Source organism: Pocillopora damicornis, chromosome 10 (assembly GCF_964200805.1).
Source record: "Pocillopora damicornis chromosome 10, jaPocDami1.2, whole genome shotgun sequence".
NCBI classification, from domain to species: domain Eukaryota; kingdom Metazoa; phylum Cnidaria; class Anthozoa; order Scleractinia; family Pocilloporidae; genus Pocillopora; species Pocillopora damicornis.
This window is the reverse complement of record NC_142679.1, coordinates 8,875,802-8,899,218: the sequence shown is the minus strand read 5'-3', so window position 1 is coordinate 8,899,218 and position 23,417 is coordinate 8,875,802. Positions and strand designations below refer to the sequence as shown.

The following is a 23,417-nucleotide window of genomic DNA, read 5'->3' as shown; positions in this document are numbered from 1 at the left end:
AAACAGATTTCCTTAAATTGACATATGTTTGACCAGGACTGCTCTGAACCTGTGAGGAACACTTCAACGTTTAGTTTTTAGGAGTGAAGGTTGGCTCATTTTTTTGCTTTTAATACTGGCCGGCGTTTTATTGTCTGAAACTGCAGAACGGCCTTTTAGGTGTCAGAAAATTATTAATATTTTTTTAATCGAATGAAACCCTTTAAGTCACTATATGATTTATTGGCTGAGCAAAGTTGCATTTCAAATAAACTATTCGCGGAATTATTGGTCCTGGTGATAAGGGTAATCCTGAAAACATGCAAGTGACGGAAACTGATGTTGCGACAAAAATGAGCGGAAGCCATTACCTGAGTCAGGTGGAGAGGTGTTTATCTATCTAGAGTTTTGTCTGATAGGCAAGTGAAAGAAATCCTCTGAGACAGCTTGAATTTTTGACCTCTAAAGAGTTGCGGTAAATTTCGCCCACCGATTTGATTAAAATTTGGCATAACACTTCATCTCAAGGTCTGATGAGGAAATGAACTGCGTATTGTTTCGTTTTGCGAACATTTACTCAGTAGGTGAATTCAATGAATGGGCGATCCTGTCGTTTAAAAGGATAAACTTCAAATGTTTTGTGTTGTGTTGCAAGCATAATTGCCTTTTATAGAAAAACGTGACATAACCGAGTCTGTCCGAATGTTTATGTAAATTAGCTTCAATTTCTTTTCATTGAATGTAAACACAGACGCAATTTATCATATTTCCATAACAAGTTTTGAATTCATTGTGGACTTCCACCAAGTTACGTAAAAGGTGGTGGGAGCGAGCATCACTTAGAAAATAACCGTGATTCAAAGAGTAATTGCATGACGAGAGTCTACGCGAAAACTGTTGATTCTAAATGGGCTGGGCTTTTTCCTGCTTACAAGAGAACGTGGACTCTCACTGAGTTAAAGACCTGTATGACTGGTTCTTCTGTTGCATTAAGTGCATAAGTTCAGTCTAATAAGCGCCTTATCATAGTTTTCATAGGAGTCCTTTGTCATGTTTGTGAGTCTTATGTTCGAGGCAAATGAATTACGGTCGTTTTCGATTCTATAGTCCATAATCCAGTTTCCTTTGTCTGAAGATTGTCTTGTATGTGCTCATCTGCTCTTGGGAACTCCTATTTATACAGGGTGAGGCAACCCTGTATTTGGTCAAATAGGTCAGAAGACGAACATGTTTGCTAAATGACGTCATAGCGATATAGCATCGATATCGACATCTAAGAAAAAAGTCTGCAATCTTGCTCGGTATCAAATTCATTATTTAAATGGCCTCACTCACGCAATCTTATACACGCTGGTTATGATTAAGGCTGCGCCCGAGAGTGTGAAAAGAGACTAAGAAAAGAGCATCTTACTTTCACGGATCGAAATCTGTTCACAGGCTACTCGGACCTTTGAATAAATGCAACTCTGTTCTAACATTTTTAAGAAAGTTTTTTAGGGTCCTTTGTAATCATTTTCACCAGACCCCTTTTTGATAAAAACACTGGTAAGTTAACATTGTAATGGCCATTATGTCTCTCATAAACATTATTGCCATCAGCATCATCGTCATCATCATCTCTATTATCATTGTTATCATTATTATTAACTGATCAATTGAATTGTGTACGAGTCCAGAAACAATCGTTCGGCAACACACTAAGACGACTAACGAGCTTAAATTCGCTGTCGTCGCAAACGAAAAGTGACAGCTGTGGACACATTAAAAGTGAGTCATGCAATCCCATGATGAAATTTTCGAACACGTAAACACCATTGGAACAAGACATATATCAGACGAAAGCAACAGAAATGAAAGTAACGAAAATAAACACCTTGAAGAAAAAAGGTGAGATATGAACGTTTGGAGAAATCATAAAATACCTTGTATACGGATTAATGTGTGGTAAATCCCTTTGCAGTTTTTTTTACAGTTTTTGAAGAGGAGACAAGTTTAATTGAGCATAAACTTGACATACTTTTCGTCTTTTGCGAATGGCTTACGTCAAAGACTATGGCATCAAGAGTTAACATCCTTAAAGACGACGAAGTTGAAATGGGTTCATTGATATTTAGTTGCTGATTTGAGTGATTCTAAGAGGTCGACAAATACAACCATGAAAAGAGGCCTGATGATATTGAATAAGAGGATTTCTGAAAAACCTCTAATCAGTGAATCGCAAAGTCTTCTTTTATCATTCTCTCAGTTTTAGAGGGTTTTAACGAGTTCTCGCACCCTCAGGTAAATTTTCTTTTGGGTTTTTAGACAAGCCAGCCATAACTGAAGAATACGAACAGTTGTAACTGCTTTATGACCTAACTCCTTTACAATTCATTTACGGAAAAGAGAAATTACTGGCAATCAAAAACATTTTGATAAATAGCATTGTTAGTTTGATCAGCAAAAGTTTCATCTGCGTAGTCATTTGATCATTGACCGCTCAGGATTCATTGTTCATTTTCCTATGATGGGTTAAGTTTTTTTGAGTGACCTCGGAAGCAGCTTTAGTAAGGAAAAGTCATCTAATTTCACCGATTGACGAGTAGAAAACCGCGCGCGCAACATCAATCACGTTTAATTGATTAGTCTCTGTGACGTCAATTAACAGACACCTTCAAACATTTCTCACAATTTGCGTTTATGCCTTCCGTCACAGTGTGGTAGTCTTTTTTGCTGCATGTTAATGAAATCATAAACCGTCTACGGGAAAGATGTAATGGGAAATGATCTTTTAAGTAACGGAGTTTCAAAGGTAAATCTTAGTTTAGCGTTATCAGGGTTTTAGAAAAGCGAAAAAGCACATCAAACTCACTATCAACCTTTGCAGTGTGGTGGCCACTAAAAACGCTCTTTTTTCCTTACATGAGGAGGCTAGTGTGGCCTTTTCGCGGTTGAAAAAGTGGCGCATCGTTTTCCGGAACAAACACATAGTGTAGTAACGCCAAGGTAATACGGCATTGCGTTCGACGCTGAACTGAAAATTTCGCAATTCGCACTGCCTTGGTTCGGATTCTCGGAACAGGCCAGTGGGTAAGCTATGTAGAGGTCAGCTTGTATTTCGTATCGTCGTACCGTACTTCACATCGTTTCCCGAAAAAGATTGAAAGGATCATTTTTAAAAATTCATCAACAAAAAAGAGGCCAGATTCCAAACTCCGTAAAATATACACATTGAACTTGTTTAAATAACCATAACATTTGAATAAAATAAAAGCTCAGATTGTTTTTTAAATTCTAAACAAAGTGGTAAAAAATTTGCACGAAAGAAAGTTCAAAACAACTAAAAACAGCTCTGTAAATCAAAAAACAAAATTCTGAGGAAATCTCCGCGTCAACTTTCAATGCGAAGGTCAGTTAAAGTTCTTTGACGTGGTTGGCTCATTTTTTTCTCGCGCACTGGATCTTTAACTGACATTGAAAGAAAATTCTTGTTTCGAACTTTTCACAGGTGACTATTTTCACACAAATTGTCCATGTGTATGACCCTCGACACCTTGAATGAGCAAGACTGTCAGAATCTTTATCATCCCGGTTGTTCAGTGGGGTTATTCAACCTCAACATTTTGGTTTTTTCAAACCTCCGGTTCTTTCTGAAGTACTGGTCGGGATCCATTCTCTACATTGGGAGACTATGTTTGGCATCAGACAAAAAAACCCTATACATTTGTTTTCACGTTCCACGTAGATGATTCAGGAATGAGGAAATGCGAAGTGCAGCAGAGGGACGGCTGAAAGAGTACAATAAACCGCCTATGCGTACCAAGTGAGAAGGGAAACAAACATTGTTTCTTATCCTGGGTTACAAGTAAAGAGTAAGTAAATCACGTTTATACCAAAAACACGAAGTTGAAGTTTCCTGTAGTCTGAGGTGTGTTTTGATAGTGGTAAAAAAAGGGTATCATTAGTTTTACGCTCCTCTACTTTTTGAAAAAATGTGGTTCAGGCCTTCAGTTGAAATAGTTTCTACGGATTGGATATTGAATACGACAGAACGCATCAACGTACTCGGTGGATACTAATTCAAATGTTGACAATAATATTTGCTGTACAAAAGTTAGGAAACAACATATTCTTCCGGATTGACAGAATAAAAGAGGAACAACGATGTAGGTTCGTGTTTTTTAGTCTTAACCGTTTATCAGATGCGTTTACAACTTTGTTTTTTCAACATGCGTCCGCTGCATCGAACTGTCCGGCTCAATATATATTACGGAGTCTTAGATCTACGTTTGTTTCTGAATACGTTTGACCGCAAACGTCTGGGAGTCAGGTGACCAGACCTCAGCGGTCACGTTCGCCGTTTGTCGTACACGTTTAAACTTCGCGCAAGGCAGTTTCAAGCAGTTGAACTCCCTCGACGCTTTTTTTCTTCCTCTTCGAAAGTTCTCACGTATATCCTACAAATATATTTGAGGTAGAGTCTTTTCTTTATAAACAATCCATTTGGGACACTAAAAAAAACAATTTTTTGGCTACATTTTATGTTTGAAATGAAGGACCTCCATCCTTTGCGTAATTCAAGATGGCGGCACAAGTGTTATTTTTTTTTCAGGTGAAAGTCGACGTCGATCAATAAAGCTGAATGTCTCGAAACTTCTAACTTCTGAGTAGAAACTGCTGACCGCGTTTTGACGTTTTTGGTGAGCACACCAAACGTGGATCTAAAACTCTCCATTGACTTATATTCACCCTGACTGTCCGACCCAGACGCATGCTGCGCATACCAGCGATAAAAGGTAAGAGATTTCATGCCCTCAAGGTAAATATTTTGCCTCTTCACTGATTATGTTGGATAGCTGAAGAATGTAATGTTGAGTAGTTAAACCTGAAGCAGAACTTGCGACGTATGCATGGTAGGAAATAAGTGTTATTCTGATAATTTTCTGAAAATTAAACCAGGATGCCAGACGGTGATTAAGCTTTAGGGTGAAAAGTAAGAATACAGTAAAGAGTGGTGTCAAGAATAATTTCTTATTTCAAAATTCTTGATTAGAAAGTCATATTTCATTGAAACATACTCTTCGTCTTCTTCCCAAGGTAAACCTTCTGGCAAGAGAGTTTTGTCCGCCATCTTAGTCCTGGAATTTCACTTCCAGTAGATCATTCTTTTTTAATGAACGACGTTTTTCTTGTAGTCAGCGATCGCTTGACGTAATGAAAGAAAGGAATTCGTTTATCAACCACTGTCACCCTGAGATTAAAATTTGCCTTCTTTTCTAGAAAGGTTTGAGTAAGGTTCCATTTTGTTCTCAGGTAATGGACATATAGCCGTCATAGGGGGAACAATCCACCGAGAAGGCATCAGCTTGCTCGGTGGATTGCTCTTCCAATGTTGACTATGATCTTTGCTATGCAAAGGTTAATAAGCAACGTGCTCTGTTGTGTAATTTTTGCGTAATTTCACTTTGGCGTCAAATGAAGCAAGTTAAATCCTCTGGCAAGAGAATTTCGTCGCTATCTCAGGTCTGCAATTTCAGTTTTAGTAGATCGTGTGTATATTTTAAAGGGAGCTTTGTTTTACCTGAGAAGTTCTGTCCTTTATTTAATAAAAGAAAACGAATTCCCCCATTATTTATCATCTCTGCCTACAGATTACAATTTTCAATATTAGAGATGAGATTGACGATGTCCTAATCAAATAATGAAAGAAATCGAATTCTTTTATCAACCACCTTATTTAAGAACTGCTCTTGTGAATGGTATCGAGGGCTCTTCATGAAATGAGCTACACGATCCCATTTAGGAATTTTTAGGAAGGGATCATATCCTAGTTAGTTTCTTGTGTAATAAGAGATACGACAAGCCATCAGCATAAGGGAGGTAGCGAATGCGATCATACGTTCCTCCACAATTGCTTAGGGTGGACGGACTTCCGTGGAGCCATTTCTAGCCAAGGCATATCCCTCCAAGGTTCTATTCCAGTCCACCAAGTAAGTACAGAACGCAGACTTATCGCAGCAGCTAAAGGTCATACACAATAACGGTCTGGTGAATGTTATTGTATACATGGCTTCTTATCTCTCAGTACAGTGCAAATGCCAGTCTAAATTTAAGTACTGTTTAAGTTGTCTTAATTCGCTACTAATGGCGTTTCTTTGCTAAACTGAGCAAGCCAGGCGAAGCTCTTGTAATGATGCTACGTGACGTCACACTGTAGTAATGTTTTGACGGCGGCTTACACCAGGAAACAATGGAGTCAATCCCTTCCTCCTGATTGTGCTCAAAATTATGCTCAGGATTTTGCATTACGCTCCATTTAGTGGCTCCCTACCACTAACATATAAAATTTACAAGAGATAAAAGGCTTTCTGTTAAAAGGAAAGAACCACTCTGGTTATCCTGGTATAAGCCGCCGGACCCCATTATCAGGCTACGCCAGGAGCCCATTCTTCTGGCTACGCATATTCAGGCCCTAATAGATTGTGCTAGTAAAAGTAGCATATTATGGTAACAGCACTGCAAATTACGTAAAAAAAATTATATGCTGATTATGCTGTAAAAAGTGGAAAATGAAAAATAGGAAATACGGGAAATAGGAACAATGGAATCTTCACTAAGAAGTGAACAGTACTGGAGAAAAGATCAGGAGCATCTTGCGTGGAATTATCTGCACGGGAGGCTGTACACAAAGAAGAGCTTGGGGCTTATTTCCGTTTTCAATTTCATTTCTGCTGTGGCCTTTTCAAAACTTTGCTTTGATGTTCACAAACTTTTGGGTAGGTGCTCAGAAACTTTTGCTCTGGGGAGTACAAACAATTCTTGCATTATATGATTATCAGACGATAACTTAGAATTATATTCTGATCTATTCCACTCTCTGAGCCACATGTAGATTATAATAAGCATTTTTTAGATTAACTTCATTGAAAGTTTGCAATCAAAATGCGTCTGCAAAGTTTAATCATTGGCCATTGTCGTCTGAGAGAGGACAATCAAACCATTGTGTGTTATCTCTGTCTAAATCTCGTACCAGATTTCCGCATAATGGTCTGCCACACCCATAAAAGCCTCATCTCATCACGTAAACTTGGAAATGGCTGGATGGAGAGTACTCTGCTGCTTTCCTCCTTGGCTGATTTTTCGTAAGAGGAAAAGACCAACCGAAAACGACGATGAAAGCACTGGTAAATAAAGCACCTGATTTTAGCACAGCGCACATTTGGCAAGATGCCAAAGAACAATGCTTACGAAAGCAGCTATATATTGGTGAATTACTTTTTCATTTTGTGTTCGCATAGGCTTTGATATCTATCTACTCCTCTATCGATGGCATTTGATGATGTTTTAAATAGGAGGGTAGTTCATGATTTCAATGTTTCTATACACTTTGACTTAACAACTGCGAGAAGACTGAGTTGTAAGACTCAAAAAACGGTGCGTAGAATTAACTCGTTATAATAATCAGATATTAATGCAGTCGGCTCAAAGATATTAGCATTCGGGTGCTGCTCTGCAAATGGGAGACTAGAGAAAGTTTATTTATGTTTGTATGGATGTGCTGATTTACAACAATTGATTCCAAAGCAAAGGCCGCAATGCATTTCCCACGGGGCTTTGTGTATATAGAAAGACCACAGCTCTTAGAGTAGATATTGGTCGTATCATTCGGCCATTTCTTGACCAAAGGTGTTTAACTATGTTCTTCCAAGATATCATCTGTCTAAAAAACATGCTTAGCTGCATTCTTAATATCGACTGAAGAATACAACTTCAACTATAACTATTTATCCAGTCCACGGTGGGATTTAGTGGAGGTAAATTCTTAAGGTAAAACTCGTGTCATTCTCATCTTCCTCCTTGGAAGTGATGTTCTAAATTTCTTCGACGATGTCGGTGCAAGAGAGTGACGGTATTAATCTTCCTTCATTGAAGCATTTGAATCACCGTGACTACGGCTAGCTTTAGCTAGTCTTCTACTCTTATATCAAACTAAAACATAGTTAAACAAACATATCTTACTTTAAATTTGATCGTCGGATTGATCTACATTGTAAATACTTGCTCTTAACTTTGTGAAGAATACTTCTACATTGTGTGTCCTTAATTGTAGCGCTAAAATTTCGCCACTGCAAAAGCAAACATCACTTCCATTGCTAAATCAGCTATGCAATCAGACTCTTAGAAGAGTATACTAAAAAACGATGAGGAACTCTAGCATCTGCTGAGTCTATTTAATGCTCCTACCCTGCATAAAACAATCAATAAACTGTTAAAGTTCAAAGTTTCTTTACATTTGAGAAAAATGTAAACGAAGCCAAAGTTTCTCGTCGGTGATTCCAAATTATGCTGTTTTACGCCACTTCCATTGTACACAACTGGCTAAGATCACTTCTATTATGCAGTTTCAGATGGTTTCACCCTTAAATATATAAAAAAAATATATAAAACATTAATATTATATTTGTTAATGATGGTGCTATAGTCAAATTTATCCTGATTCACTCTCTCTTTCTCTATTGCTTTGCAGAATTGAAATTTCCTGTGCCTTGCAACGATGACTCAGGACAGTCGGCTGACACCCTTACTCTGAGGTAATTGTTATGTGATCTTTCAGAGACAAAATAAGGGTAATCCCTTCTTATTCTCTTCAAAATTTTGTTCGTTCAATAATACTAGTTCTCCTAGCGCAGTGTATCCATGGATCAATCACTCAACTGACAGTAGACAGCATCTAACTTTTAGGAAGAAATGTACAGATGCTAGTTTCATGAGCCGTGAGGACTGTTGTCAGAATGATCCAGACATCCAAATAAAATGATAAGACCATGTTGTGCGTTTTTTTAGACCGACGATAGAGAGGGAAAAAGTAGAGTCAATAAACGATTAAATGTGATGCTAGTCCAGTCTCTATAATATTTAGAAAGATTCTTGAAGCACCTTGCGTGGTGAACAAGATTAGATCAAAACACACGGCCACATGAATAGTGAACGTTTCAGCAAAAACATTGAATTTTGAAAATGTGGCATAAACTTAAAGTTTGGCCTTCTTTAAATAAGATATAACACGAATAAATTGATAGGCTAAGAACAATGTTCACCGAAATTTTGCCTTTGATTGCAAATGATTTCGCTACTATTGTTAACACAAAATAGAACGCGGCTTCAAGCATAGCTAATAATCGACTTCGATAATTATTTACGTTGTGTATAAACACTCCTTTCTTTCAGACCAAAATGCTGCCAATTAAGTTGTCCTCTAGAATTACAAAGAACCAACAAGAATACCAGCGCTTTTTAACTTGCTTGGCGAGCTACTGAAAATCGATTTTCCATAGGAATTAATCATGATCACCTTTCGATTCTCTAACACTTGGTAATGATTTCCACCGCATGGACTGACAAGAATTCGCAGGATTCTCGTAGCTTCTTCGCATTGATGGAAAGCTCTCCCTTCTTCTGGCGCGTCAACCTTTTCTTTATGTCAGTCGGTCAAATCTCAGGTCTATCATTTCAGCATTAGACGATTCCATCAGACTCGAAATATCATAGCGTTTGCAGAAAGCATGGGGGCTGTAAATTTAAACAAGATGACGTGGAAGTGCAGCTGGAGTCAAACAAACAAAACAAAGCTTATTTTGAAAATACTGAATCATCATAATAGTCAGTGGGTATCCAAAAATTTCAAAATCTCGTTATCTCACATTATCATAAACATCGGACTTAATTCGTATCATCATGCATACTGTAATGTCGGAAAATTAACAACTGTTCCATTCCTAAGTACTGCGTCGCGTTGGCTCAACAACACATTGCATTGAGCGTCTACTTATCCATGTTTATGAGAGATTGTTCCTAAAAAAAATGGCCATTCATCTTATTTGAACCACTTTTCACGTAGGTGTATCAGTGTTTTGAAGTTTAATAGCGAAAATAAAAGATGTGATAAAAATGTGATCACGTTTTTTTTTTTCAGATAACCGGAAATGGGCTACCTTGGCAGTCAGTAAAAAGGACATAAATACATGAGGCTGTGAGCTGGATATAAATGAAAGAATTTAAGACTATAGTTTGTTTATTTGTTCTGTCTATGGCACTGAACTCTTATTGCCTGGATGAAGTGAGAATAAGCTATTTAAACGAAAAATTGTCAACAAAGAAGCAGTGAGGTGCTAGTATAATGTTTTTATTTCAGTTTAGAGAGGAGCAGAAAATCTTAGACCAGAATGTATTCTCCCCACGAGATTGTTAAAGTAAATAGGGTGTCTCACACTAAGTGCATACAACACTTAGAAGACTAAAATATTCAGTCTGACTGCTCTGATATTGGTTAGTGAGTTGATAATTCCGATAAATAATTTACTTTGCTTAGGCTTGCACTCTTACACTCTCGATACCTTACTTAATATGACTATATAAGCAATGACTGTCTACTTCTGTGAATTAGTTTGCTAAATACCATTTCAATACAGTGTTGCTGTGTATACATTGACAATTTGGTAAATAACTCTACTTCCTCTACTAACAAAGAAAAGAGAAAAGCAGACTGTATATTAAATGTGATATAAACCTGCCTGGAGAGCAAAATAGTTGTCTTCAGGCTGAGGACAATTATCAGAATATTGATATAACTTCCAATGATATCACGGTTTTGTTTGTACTTTATCAGATCAAACCTCTTACGGCTATTGAAGTATATACATTCTTTTCAGTAAGACCGGATATTTCTTTATTCCACGCCTTTAACAAGTACAGTTGTCAGCAGGTCAGGGCTGCCTACAGACTGAGCGATCGATTCCGTTGGAATTTAAGCTGTAAGAACTTCAAAAAGCGTTAGGGCTTTTCCTTCTCATTCAGAAACTGTTAAATTGCACTTCAGAGCTCTGATCAATTAACTACTTGGCTGTTGATGATTTCATTCTAGTTTTATTTCGGTCAAACATCTTACAAACATTGAACTAATTACATTTTCAGAGACAGTGAGACCGGATATTTCTCCACGGTCACGAATGTAAAACGTACACTCGTCCAAAATGTCTACAGAGCGATTGATTCTGTTGGAATTCAAGTTGTTTGTAAGAACTTCGGGCAGAATGTCTTCGAGCCCTTTCTTTCATTTCTAAACTGTCTAAAGACGTTTCAGACCTTAAATCAGTATTACTTGACTGTTTCAGAAAACTCGTGCTTTAGGTGTCAAGTTCACCAAACATCACACACAGTTCATCACAAGTTAAACTGCCCAGTTTTATATCAAAATGTCTTACCATCAACCAAAATTATAGCACAACTCATTCAAGGAACACTGTCCTTAACGCCTGCTAGTGATTTGGTCTCCTCCCACGACTTGATTTTACGAGAACCTGCCTGCAAGTAAGTTTCAGCTTATCGTTGACTTAATCCCGTCAAATTATTCAATTTTGAAAGTTCAAAAGAGTTACATCCAACTTGGATTGAAGAGAAAAAATGCTATGTAATTTTTAGTTTTCCATTGATGACCCCGACATCCGCATAATACATTTTAATGCGAAGAATGGAATTTTAATTAGAATTCTTTTGTTATGATTACAAAACACAGGAACCTTTCGGCTTCAGCTGCAAGTCACGAGAGTCTTGAGAACAAAACTTAATGGGCTCTTTGCAGGACTTAATCACGTGCTTGCATACCACATAGCAACGCATTGCTGGTGAGCAAGCTAACCAGCGTCCCACTCATTGTGGTGATCAACTCAAACGAAACGATCTTTGACTTCTTGGTCGCAAATATTCCAAACATTTGTTGTTTAAGGACTAAAAACGAAATTTATTGTGACTTTTGTTTCATCGTGCGTGAATTCTGCATGATTAACCTTTACTCTGGGAGAAAAAGCCCGGCGAAAGCCCAAATATAAGGCGAGATATGGCCGCTTCTCACTAGCGACTAAATACAGGAATGACTCCGATCTATGATTGGATGATTTAAATAGTAAAAGTTAATAAGTTATATCTTAACTCCTTGCTCGTGAGTATTGATAACCACGTGTCTCGAAGCAGAACAATGAAATATCAATGTGAAAACACCGATGTGTCAAACAAGAAATGGCTACTTACATAACGAAGAGAAGGCAGAGTCTATCTTGTTCAGCGAGGTCGTTCAGCGACATTCCGGCGATAAAAAAGTTATCCGCTGCCAAGCTCCGCTGACAAAACTCATTCAGTCAATTTAGGCGGACGGTCAGAGACTGGAACCATTCCTGTATTTCACCGCTGACAGGAATGGCTCCAACTCATGCGTATATTAATTTTTTTTTCGTTCTGGCTAAATAATTATTAGTTATTAGGTTCTTCTTATGTTGAAGTCAACGATGCTTGCAAACGAAACCTTCTTTTATTAATACAGGGCCATGTAGTTTCTAAGTTTTAAAATAATGCAGCAACTGCATGTCACGTTTGGAAAATCACGCAATGTTGCGTGACGCTGCGACCGATGTTTTTAATTTACGGCATGCCCTGCTGGAGAAATATGGCTTGGCCGCAATCGAGGGAGTTTTTTTCGTGGAGAACTGATTTTCTAGGTAATTGTTCACACGAAGGACAAATCCATTCATCGGGCTCTTCATCTGTTTTTGCACAACACCTAAAGGAAGAAAGTCGCGGATTAGGGACCGGTCATTATTTATCGCCTGGGGGGGGGGGGGGGTCGGAGTATTTTTGTTGTCACATCGGAGCATTTACCTGATCCCCCCGTAGAGTATCTAGTTTTTTAGAGATCCCCCTTATCGGTAGTGGAAAGTTTCATGATCCCCCCCCCCCCTTTTCTCCCAGCCACCGCCAAATAACTTTTTGAATATGCAAGTGATATTTTAATAGTGGTACTTACGTCTCATGGACCTTGAACCACAACGGTAAATATTTGCTCGTCAGATACGAACTGAATTGTCGAGGAAGTGCCAATCTCAGGCTGTTCATCCAAATCCACGAAAACATAGTCATCGTCGCTCTCTGCCTCTCCACTTTCGGATTCTTCATCCTCGGATTCCACGTCATCTTCATCACTCGACAGTTCTTCTGTTATCACAGTCTCTTTATTCTGTCGGTAATAGTGACATCGAATGGCCTTCACTTTGTCAAGTTTCCGACCCACAGTCGTCAAACCATGCTTGTTGAGATACAGGTCTAGTTCTCTTACCCGCAACTTTTCAACTTTGCCACCCTCGATGAGGTTATCCCATTGAAAGTCCTTGTACGTTCGTTCGGCCTCTTGCCTTCTTCGCTCCTGAGCTGCTCTTGTTCTGATGTCCTTTCGGATCTCAATATCCTTCAAATGATTAACATATGCAATGACGTGCTTCTCTTCCACATTATATTTTGAGCAGAAGCTCTTCATGGTATCCTGATCGTTTCTGATACTGTCAGAATGTTCCTCGTACAGATCTTTAATACATTTTCTTGGAAGGTAATCATCTGGTGTCCTGCCCGTCGATTCCGTCTGATAGATATTCATGCAATCACCCGGGGTCCCGGCGCGACCTAAAATTCCTTTTTTTTTGGTCTGATCCCCCCCATTATGCTTGTCAATTACGGCTGATCCCCCCTAAAGGTCTTCAAAAAACCATGTGATCCCCCCCTAAATACTCCGACCCCCCCCAGGCGATAAATAATGACCGGTCCCTTAATTTTGCTTGGTGATTTCTAACAACTCCACTAAACCTAAAAAAGGACAAAAACAAAACAAACAAACAAAAAAACCATCTTACTAGTCAAAATATTGACAGTAGTTCTCGTGTAGCCGTACCCTCACCCCCGAGGTGAAACGGAAGCGAGGGAATTCGCCTCCGTTTCACCCCGGCGGGGGGAGGGTACGGCTACACGTAGGCTACGTAGGATGGTGAAATATGATGTCAACCTATTAGATGAAATTCCTGTCGTATATTAATTTTTCAAATTATTATGTTAGAACAAGATTATTGACAATATATTCCATTATTCCAGTCCAATATGGCAAAAGAATTAGTTCTCGAGAATCTTCTTTTTTTGTACAGAAGAAAATGACCAAGTATATTGTGTAGGAAAATCACCGTTACTAGGTACAATTTCCACGCCAAACGATATCCTGAGATCCACTTGCTTATAACGTAGAGAGAATATCTTAAACGCCCCCTGTTTTCTCCTCATATACGAACACGGCGTTCTTTCTTGTCGTGATGTTCTTGTTGATTGTAACTGCTCTAAATGAGTAGTTGTTTTAAGTAAATTGTCTGTATCTTCTAGTTCCTCAACAATAACAAGAGGAAATCATGTCTGAACGCGGCACAGAGTTTTAAAGTTAGGAAAAGGAGGCGCCAAGCGTCATCGAAATTTTACGAGACAACAACAGCTCGCCGAGGGCTAATTTACTAAAAGACCGGCGGAGTCCTTTAAGTTTACTTGGAAATGTTATCCGTGATTCTGCGACCTACACCGAACGTGCTAAAGGAAAAAAAAGTTATCGCTGTGGATGTGATCTATGCCATACAACACCAAGGCCATAACCTTTACAGTTTTGCGGGTGGAATCAAAAAAACCTGAAAGAACTGATCAACGGCTCCTTTAGGAGACACCACTTACAGTATAGGTATGGCAAAAGTCAAAGTGTGATTTTATTTTGTTTTAGAACCACACACAATTACACAGTTCTCAACGTTGGTCCTAATCATTATTTTGGCGCCAATGTAAAACATTTCGAGTTGTTTGCCATTGTAGGATGACATGGACAAGAAAAGATTGGAGAGCGTTTAAAACCAAGATTTTTATTGGCGATCGCACCTTTCAAAGGAAAATGCGTCTCTTTGTCTCGATATGTGGGAAGGCCGTTCTTTCCTCTAAATCTCAGTTTGACCCAGTAAAAGGACATACACAACCCATGGGTGCGGCTCGCTTCAAGCCAAGCGCTCAGTTTATTCTCTGAAAGGACTACAGGATATATGACGTATCAGGAAAAAAAGAAATACAATCCATGCATGTAAAGTTTAGCTCCAAAGATCCAAATCACAAGCTGACTGATATGCGGTTGTGGAACAACAGCTGGGTGAAAAACCTCCCCGTACGTCCAGTTACACCTAGGAGGAAAACCCCAGGCCAGCTGTACACCATATACAACGATCACCAGGGCAAGACCAGGTAAATAGATGCTAGAATAAATTAAAAAGCGGTACACACCAGAAAACTAAATACCTTAGGGACCGGTCATTATTTATCGCCTGGGGGGGGGTCGGAGTATTTAGGGGGGGATCACATGGTTTTTTGAAGACCTTTAGGGGGGATCAGCCGTAATTGACAAGCATAATGGGGGGGATCAGACCAAAAAAAAAGGAATTTTAGGTCGCGCCGGGACCCCGGGTGATTGCATGGATATCTATCAGACGGAATCGACGGGCAGGACACCAGATGATTACCTTCCAAGAAAATGTATTAAAGATCTGTACGAGGAACATTCTGACAGTATCAGAAACGATCAGGATACCATGAAGAGCTTCTGCTCAAAATATAATGTGGAAGAGAAGCACGTCATTGCATATGTTAATCATTTGAAGGATATTGAGATCCGAAAGGACATCAGAACAAGAGCAGCTCAGGAGCGAAGAAGGCAAGAGGCCGAACGAACGTACAAGGACTTTCAATGGGATAACCTCATCGAGGGTGGCAAAGTTGAAAAGTTGCGGGTAAGAGAACTAGACCTGTATCTCAACAAGCATGGTTTGACGACTGTGGGTCGGAAACTTGACAAAGTGAAGGCCATTCGATGTCACTATTACCGACAGAATAAAGAGACTGTGATAACAGAAGAACTGTCGAGTGATGAAGATGACGTGGAATCCGAGGATGAAGAATCCGAAAGTGGAGAGGCAGAGAGCGACGATGACTATGTTTTCGTGGATTTGGATGAACAGCCTGAGATTGGCACTTCCTCGACAATTCAGTTCGTATCTGACGAGCAAATATTTACCGTTGTGGTTCAAGGTCCATGAGACGTAAGTACCACTATTAAAATATCACTTGCATATTCAAAAAGTTATTTGGCGGTGGCTGGGAGAAAAGGGGGGGGGATCATGAAACTTTCCACTACCGATAAGGGAGGATCTCTAAAAAACTAGATACTCTACGGGGGGATCAGGTAAATGCTCCGATGTGACAACAAAAATACTCCGACCCCCCCAGGCGATAAATAATGACCGGTCCCTTAAACCTAAGAAACCGACAAACGTGAAGATAAAGAATCTTGAAAATACCCGTCCTTAGCCGATTCACGAGCCCAGCGGCCATAACGCTTAAAAAAACGGTCTGGCACGCCAGCATTTGCTGTAGCAATAGCCCTGCCACTCTTGAGACTATGCGTACCAGTGGCAGAAATATCCAGTACAATATCTTTAAAAGCCTCTAGCATTAATCCTCTTACCTGCGAATAGCTTAAACCTTTAGCTCTTGGCCTATAACCACATTAGGTTTTGACAAGCTAGCAAAGCAAAGGGCTGTCGCAGGAAAGCTCAGCTCTTTGTAAATAAAGGTTCATCATAACAACCGGACAAGTTGCTTTCCCAGAGGAAGCTAAAACAATCCAAGCTCCCTCCCTGTACTGATCAGTTTCAGTTGATTGAATAAATAACTTTAATATCATTGTCGATTTTAACATCGGATCGAACAAGGTTAGCAAGCTCATCAAATCTGAGAAAGGCAGCAAAAGCTAGCAAGTATATAACAACCCAAAAAATTTTTATACAAAGAGGCCATCGAGTCCGCTTTGCAGGCAACTAACTGTTCTAACTGAATGATTCGATAGACTTCTGAAAGACAAAACCTGTCCACCCAAATTTATACCCTCGCTAATCACCTACAGCCTCCACTTCGTTCTGAAGTATTGGATCTATTATCTACATCGGGAGACCGTGATGTTTGGTATTGGACCAATCCCTATAACACATTTGTTTCCACGTTCCACACAGATGATCCAGGTGCGGACCCCTGAAGATGGAATGAGGTAATGCGAAGTGCAGCAGAGGGACGGCTGAAAGAGTACAGTAAACTATGCGCGCTCATGTGAGAAAGGAAACCAACATTGTCTTTTATCATGGAATACAAGTAAAGAGTAAGTAATCACGTTTACGCGTAAAACACGGAGTTGAAGTTTCCTGTAGGCTGAGGATGTGTTTTGATAAGGCCAAAAGACAAAGGTATCATCTGTCTTACTTTTTAAAAAAAGCAGTTTAGGCCTTTATTTGGTTTTTAGGGATTGGATATTAAATCCAACAGAACGTGGATTCCAATTCAAATGTTGACAATGATATTTGCTGTACAAAAATTAGTTAACAACATAATCTTTCGGATGAACAGAATGATGCCTCTTACTCGTAACCGTTTATCAGATGCTTTTACAACTTTGTTTTCTCAGCATGCGTCCGCTGGGCCGAACCGTCCGGCTAAATATATATTGACCTATATCCACCTTGACTGTCCGACCCAGACGCATGCTGCGCATACCAGCAATGAAAGGTAAGAGATTTCATGTTCCCAAGGTAAATGTTTTGGCTTTTCATTGATTATGTTGGATAGCTGGAGAATGAAATGTTGAGTCATTAAAACTGATGCAGAACTTGCGGATGCTTGGTGGGAAATAAGTGTTATTCTGATAAATTTCTGAAAATTAAACCAGGCTGCTAAACGGTGATTGAACTTTAGGGCGAAATTTAAAATAATGCGGAATCAAGAATAATTCCTTATTTCAAAATTTTTTATGAGAGCGTCATATTCCATTGAAACACACTCTTCGTCTTCTTCCCTTTCACAGTGCTGTCCAAGGGAGCAAGGCAAACCCTCTAGCAAGAGAATTTCGTCCGCCATCTCAGGTCTGGGATTTCACTTTCTTTAGATCATGTTATACTTTTCTAATGAACTTTGTTTTTCTTATAGCCGGAAATCGCTTAATGTAATGAAAAAAACGAATTAGCTTATCACCCACTGTCACTCTGAGAAAGGTAGAGTAAACTTCCATTTTGTTCTTAAGTAATGGATATATTGCCGTCATAGGAAGAGCAATCCACCGAAAACGTACCAGCTTGCTCGGTGTATTGTTCTTACAAAGTTGACCATGATCTTTGCCCTGCAAAGGTTAATAAGCAATTAATTTGTTGAGTTCTTTTTGTGTACTTTCACTGTGGCGTCAACGGGAGAAAGTTGAATCCTTCAGCAAGAGAAGTTCGTCGCCATCTCAGGTATGCAATTTTAGTTTTAGTAGATCGTTTGAAAATTTTTAAATGAACTTGGTTTTTCTTTGAAAAGTTCTGCCCTTTATCTAATAAAGAAAACGAACTCCCTCCTTATGTATCATCTCAGGCTACAGCTTACAGTTTTTCACATTAGGGATGGGATTGAAGAGGTCTTAATCAAACGATGAAAGAAAACGAATTCGTTTATTAACCACCTTGTTTAAGAACCACTCTTGTAAATGGTATTGAAGGGGCCTTCATGAAATGAGCTTCACGATCCCATTTAGGAATTGGAATTCTAGATGTGATTTAGGAGGGGTATCATCCCAGCGAGCTTCTTGTGGCATAATTTACCTACAGAATATTTCACCAAACAGAAAAGGACGACCCAAAGGGTTTCTTCGTTTCTGAAAAGATACGACGAGCCACTAGCACAAGGGAGATGGCGAATGCGATCCTCCACAAATGCTTAGGGTGGACGTATCTTCGTGGAGCCATTTCCTGCCAAGGCATTTTGATTCAAGGTTCTGTCTCGGTCCACCAGGTAAATACAGAACAAAGACTTATCGCAGCAGCTAAAGGTCATACACACTAACGTTCTAGTGAATTAATGTTAGTATATACATTCCATGGTTTCATATCAAATGCCAGTCTAAATTTAATAAAATTTAAGTCCGCTATTAATGGCGTCCTCTAGCCCGCTAAACTGAGCAAATCAGGCGAAGCACTTGTTATGATGCTCCGTGACGTCACACTGTATTATGCTCCATTTAGTAGCTCACTTTAAGAGCATTTAAGAGCCCTTCCATTCCACTTCCTATCACTGACAGGTAAAACTTACAAGGGATAAAAGGCTTGCTGTACTTTAAAGCGATACCTTTTATCGGACCCAATTATCAGGCTACGCATATCCAGGCCCTAAGGAATGGTGTTGGTAAAAGTGGTATATTATGGAGCTAGCATTGCCCGATTTTTTTCCAAATTATGCTTTAAATCATGCTCGGTTTTGAAAATTATGCTACATTTTGTAAGGCATGCTTTTCTAATATGAAACATAAAACAAGTTAAAACTATAAATTTTTTTGGTCCGATTAAACACAACTACGCATTTAATATGTTCTGACATTTTGTTTCCTGCGAAAATAGGAATCGGGATCGATCTAATCTTTACTTCCGGGGTGTGCCCAGTCCTCTAGACGACGAACAACGCGGTATTACGGTACCTTTCTTCCCCCAAGACACTGCAAGATTGAAAATAGACTAAACAGTAGACCGACCTTAAAAATGATCATTCTTAGAGATCAAGCAAGATATGACTCTGGTAAAGTTCCCTTCGAAAAAATATTATATGCTCATGTTTATGTTGTAAAAAGTGGGAAATACGAAATAGGAAATACGGTCTGGAAAAAATGGAATCTGTGATAAGAAGTGAATGCCACTGGAGAAAAAATCAGGAGTGACTTGGTTGGAGTCATCTGCATGGGAGGCTGTACACACATTTGGCACACTCTCGCAGGGAAGATGGCCGCGTAGACCTGATAGAAGAGCTTGGGGCTTGTTTCAGTTTTCAATTTCATTTCTGCCGCGGCGTTTTCAAACTTTTGCAGTGCTGTTCACATCCTTTCGGGTAGAAGCTCAGAAACAATTGCTCTGGCGAGTACAAACGATTCCTGTGTTTTATGATAATCAGACGATAACGAATTATATTTCAATCTATTCCACTCCCTGACTGAACTACATGTAGGTTAAAATCAGCATCTTTAGATTTACTTCAATGAAAGTTTGCAATCAAAATGAGTCTTCAAAGTTTAATCATTGGCCATTGTCTTCTAAAAGAGGACAATCAAAGCATTGTGTGTTATCTCTGTCTAAAATCTCAGACTAGATTTCCGCATAATGGTCTTCCACGCCCTTAAAAGCTACAGAAGAGCTTCTACTTCAACCTCTCATCACCTAAACTTGTGGCTAGGAAATGGCTGGATGGAAAGTAATCCTTTGCTGCTTTCCTTCTCGGGTGATCTCTCGTAAGAAAAAAATACCCACGGAAAACGAGGATACAAGCGTAGGTAAATAAAACACCCGATTTGAGCACGATGCACATTAACTAAAATGCCAGAGAATGATGCCTACGAGAACAGCTATATACTGGCAAATCAATATTTGATTTATGCTCGCATGGACTATGGTATCTGTCATAAGTTATTTCCCATAAAACTGAAATCACTACTCCTCTATCAATGACATTTGTTGGTGTTTTAGATAAGCGGATAGCTCAAGATTTGTAAATTTCTAAATTGTTTGACTTTAAAACTGCAAGAAGACTGAGTTGTAAGACCCAAACAATCCCCTTCTTAGCACTTTTCAGCCAAATGAAATGATGCAAAAAACTGTTCATAGAATTAACTCGCTATTATAATCAGTTATTAATGTAGTTAGCTTGAAGACATTAGCATTTGGATGTTACACTGTAAATGGGAGACTGAAGAAAGTTTATTTATGTTTGTATGGATGTGCTGATTTAAAAATCTACACTGATTCCAAAGCAAAGGCCGCAATGCAATGTATTTCTAACGGAACTTTGTGTATATGGGAGGACCACCGCTCTAAGAGTAGGTATTAGTCGTATCATTCGGCCATTTCTTGACCAAATGTGTTTAGCCATGTTCGTCCAAGATATCATCTGTCTAGAAAACATATTCCGCTGCACTTTAAATATCGACTGAAAATATAACTTCAACTATAACTATTCATCCAGTCCATGGTGGGATTTAACGAAGGTAAATTATTCAATATCAGCTTAAACTCGTGTCGTTCTCATCTTCCTTCTCGAAAGTGATGTTCTAAATTTCTTCGACGATGCAGGCGTAAGAGAGTGACGGTGTTAATCTTCCTTCATTGAAGCATTTGCACCACCGTGATTACGGCTAAGAGGCTTTAGGCAGTCCTCTACATCATACAAAAACATCGTGAAACACACGCACCACATTTCAAATATGATTGTCGGATTGATCTACATTGTAAATACTTGCTCTTAACTTTGTGAAGAACTCTTCTACATTTAGCGTCGCTTAATTGTGGCGCTAACATTTCGCCACGTGGCGGTTACGCAAAGCAAACATGGCTTCCATTGCTAAATCAGCCATGCAACCAGACTCTTAAAAGTGTATATTCAAAAATGATAAGAAATTTCTAGCATCTGCTGAGTCTATTTCGTGCCCTTACTTTGCATAAAACAATCAACATGCTGTTAAATTTCAAAGTTTCTATACAATATAGAAAGATGTAGTGCACGAAAGCAAAGATTCCTGTCCATGTTTCGATATTATGCTGTACGTAATACACCGCACCCATTGCACACAACTGGGTAGACCACTTCTTTATGCTTTTCAGAAGGCTTCACCCTTAAACATATATATGAAATAAATCATTATACGTGTTAATGATGGTGATTTAATCCGGCAAATTTGTCCTAGTTAACTCTCTCTTTCCCCATTGCTTTGCAGAATTGAAATTTCCTGTGCGTTGCACAGAAGACTGAGAATAGTCAGCAGACACACTTACTCTGAGGTAATTTTTATGCGATCTTTCAGAGACAAAATAAATGTAATCTCTTCTTATTCTCTTCAAAATATTGCTCGTTCAATAATGTTAGTTCTCTTAAAGCAATATATTTACGGATCAATCATTCAAATGGCAATGAACGGATCTAACTTTTTGGAAGAATTATACAGATGACTGTTTCATGAGCAGTGAGGACTGTTGTTATAATGACCAAAACATTCAAATAAAATAGTAAGTCAAGTCGTGTGTTTTTTTAGACCGACAATAGAGAGGGAAAAAGGAGAGTTGATAAACATTCAAATGTGATAATAGTTCAGTCTCTATAATTTCTAGAAAGATTCTTGACGTACCTCGTGTGGTGAAGAAGATGAAATAATCAAAATACAAAGCCATACGAATAGTGAACGTTTCGTCTGAAAGATTGTAGCGTATTATGTTTAATATTTGTGATTGACACATGAAATTTTTATAATTTTAAAAAGCCTGTAAGCTGAGCTTTAATAGCTACCAAAAGATAAGCAAGAGGATTCTAATATTTTTTAGAACCTTAATTTTTTGACCGTTTATCGATATAAGCCCTAGGTATATAGAATTGTGCAATTTTGAAAATGTCGGATAAACTTGAAATTTGGCCTTCTTTAAATAAGATATATCGCGAACAAATGGAACATCCTAAGATCATTGTTCATGGAAACTTTGCCTATAATTTTAAGTGATTTCACTACTATTGTTAACCCAAAATAGAACGGCTACAAGCATAACTGACAATCGACTTCAACAATTATTTACATTATGTGTAAATACTCCTTTCCTTCAGATCAAAATGCTGCCAATTCAGTTGTCCTCGAGAATTCCAAACAACCGAAGCAAATACCTAGCGTTTTTTAATTTCAAAATGCTCGGCGAGATACTGAAAATTGATTCTCCTTAAAATAAATCATGATCACCTTCTTCAACACTTGCAAATGATTTTCATCGCATAGACCAACAAGAAATTGCAGGATTCTAGTAGCTTCTTCGCATTGATGGAAAGTTCTTCGTTCTGGTGCGTCAGCCTTTTCTTCATGTCAATCGGTCAAATCTCAGGTCTATCATTTCAGCATTAAACGATTCTATCAGACTCGAAATAACGAAGCGTTTGCAGAAAGCATGATGGCTATAAATTAAGTACGATGATGTGGTAGCGCAGCTGAAGTTAAACAAACAAAACAACGCTTTATTTTGAATAGACTGAATTATCATTTTGGTCGGTGGGTACCCAAATATGTATTTACAAAATGCGTTTCAAAGTCTCGTTATCTTACATTATCATAAGCGTGGACTTCGTTCGTATCGTCATGCACTCTGTAATGTCGGAAAATTAATAACTGTTCCTTTCCAAAGTTTTGCTTCGCTTTGGCTCCATAGCACATTGAATTGAGTGTCTACCTATCCATGTTTAGGAGGGATTGTTCCTGAAAAAATAGCCATTCACCTTGAATCACTTTTCATGAAGGTGTATCAGTGTTTTGAAGTTTGGTAGCAAAAAGAAAGAATGTAATTAAAATGTAAAATTACTATTTTAATCAAATACACCTTTATTTCTAATTCTGTTTTCCTTACATTTTAATTTATGCGTTTGTAATTTTAATGGCATAGCTTCATTACACATTGGAGCAGAAAATCTTAGACCAGAATATATTCTCC

The 23,417-nt window shown here is 38.6% G+C and overlaps 3 long non-coding RNA genes and 1 pseudogene across 7 annotated transcripts; 2 read left to right on the top strand and 2 right to left on the bottom strand.

Moving 5' to 3' along the window:
- The first annotated feature begins 2,683 nt into the window (after nt 1-2,683).
- LOC149038801 (uncharacterized) lies at nt 2,684-5,630 on the top strand. Its single transcript, XR_016180141.1, has 4 exons — nt 2,684-2,770; nt 3,704-3,830; nt 4,571-4,754; nt 5,056-5,630. It is a non-coding gene; the product is annotated as an uncharacterized LOC149038801 (long non-coding RNA).
- Nucleotides 5,631-6,500: 870 nt separating this feature from the next.
- On the top strand, nt 6,501-11,206 carry LOC113682210 (uncharacterized). Of its 2 annotated transcripts, XR_016180140.1 has the most exons (4): nt 6,553-6,734; nt 6,992-7,142; nt 8,486-8,549; nt 9,932-11,206. It is a non-coding gene; the product is annotated as an uncharacterized LOC113682210 (long non-coding RNA). The 2 variants fall into 2 exon arrangements; XR_016180139.1 differs by having other exon boundaries at nt 6,501-7,142.
- LOC149038800 (uncharacterized) lies at nt 7,465-12,166 on the bottom strand. 4 transcript variants are annotated; one of them, XR_016180137.1, is made up of 4 exons: nt 12,043-12,166; nt 11,220-11,319; nt 9,311-9,562; nt 7,465-8,377 (listed from the first exon to the last, which is right to left on the bottom strand). It is a non-coding gene; the product is annotated as an uncharacterized LOC149038800 (long non-coding RNA). The 4 variants fall into 4 exon arrangements; XR_016180136.1 differs by lacking the exon at nt 11,220-11,319 and having other exon boundaries at nt 12,043-12,160; XR_016180138.1 differs by lacking the exon at nt 11,220-11,319 and having other exon boundaries at nt 9,311-9,528; nt 12,043-12,147.
- A 3,990-nt stretch (nt 12,167-16,156) lies between these two features.
- LOC149038796 (uncharacterized) overlaps nt 16,157-23,417 on the bottom strand; it is a 43,149-nt pseudogene continuing 35,888 nt past the window's right edge.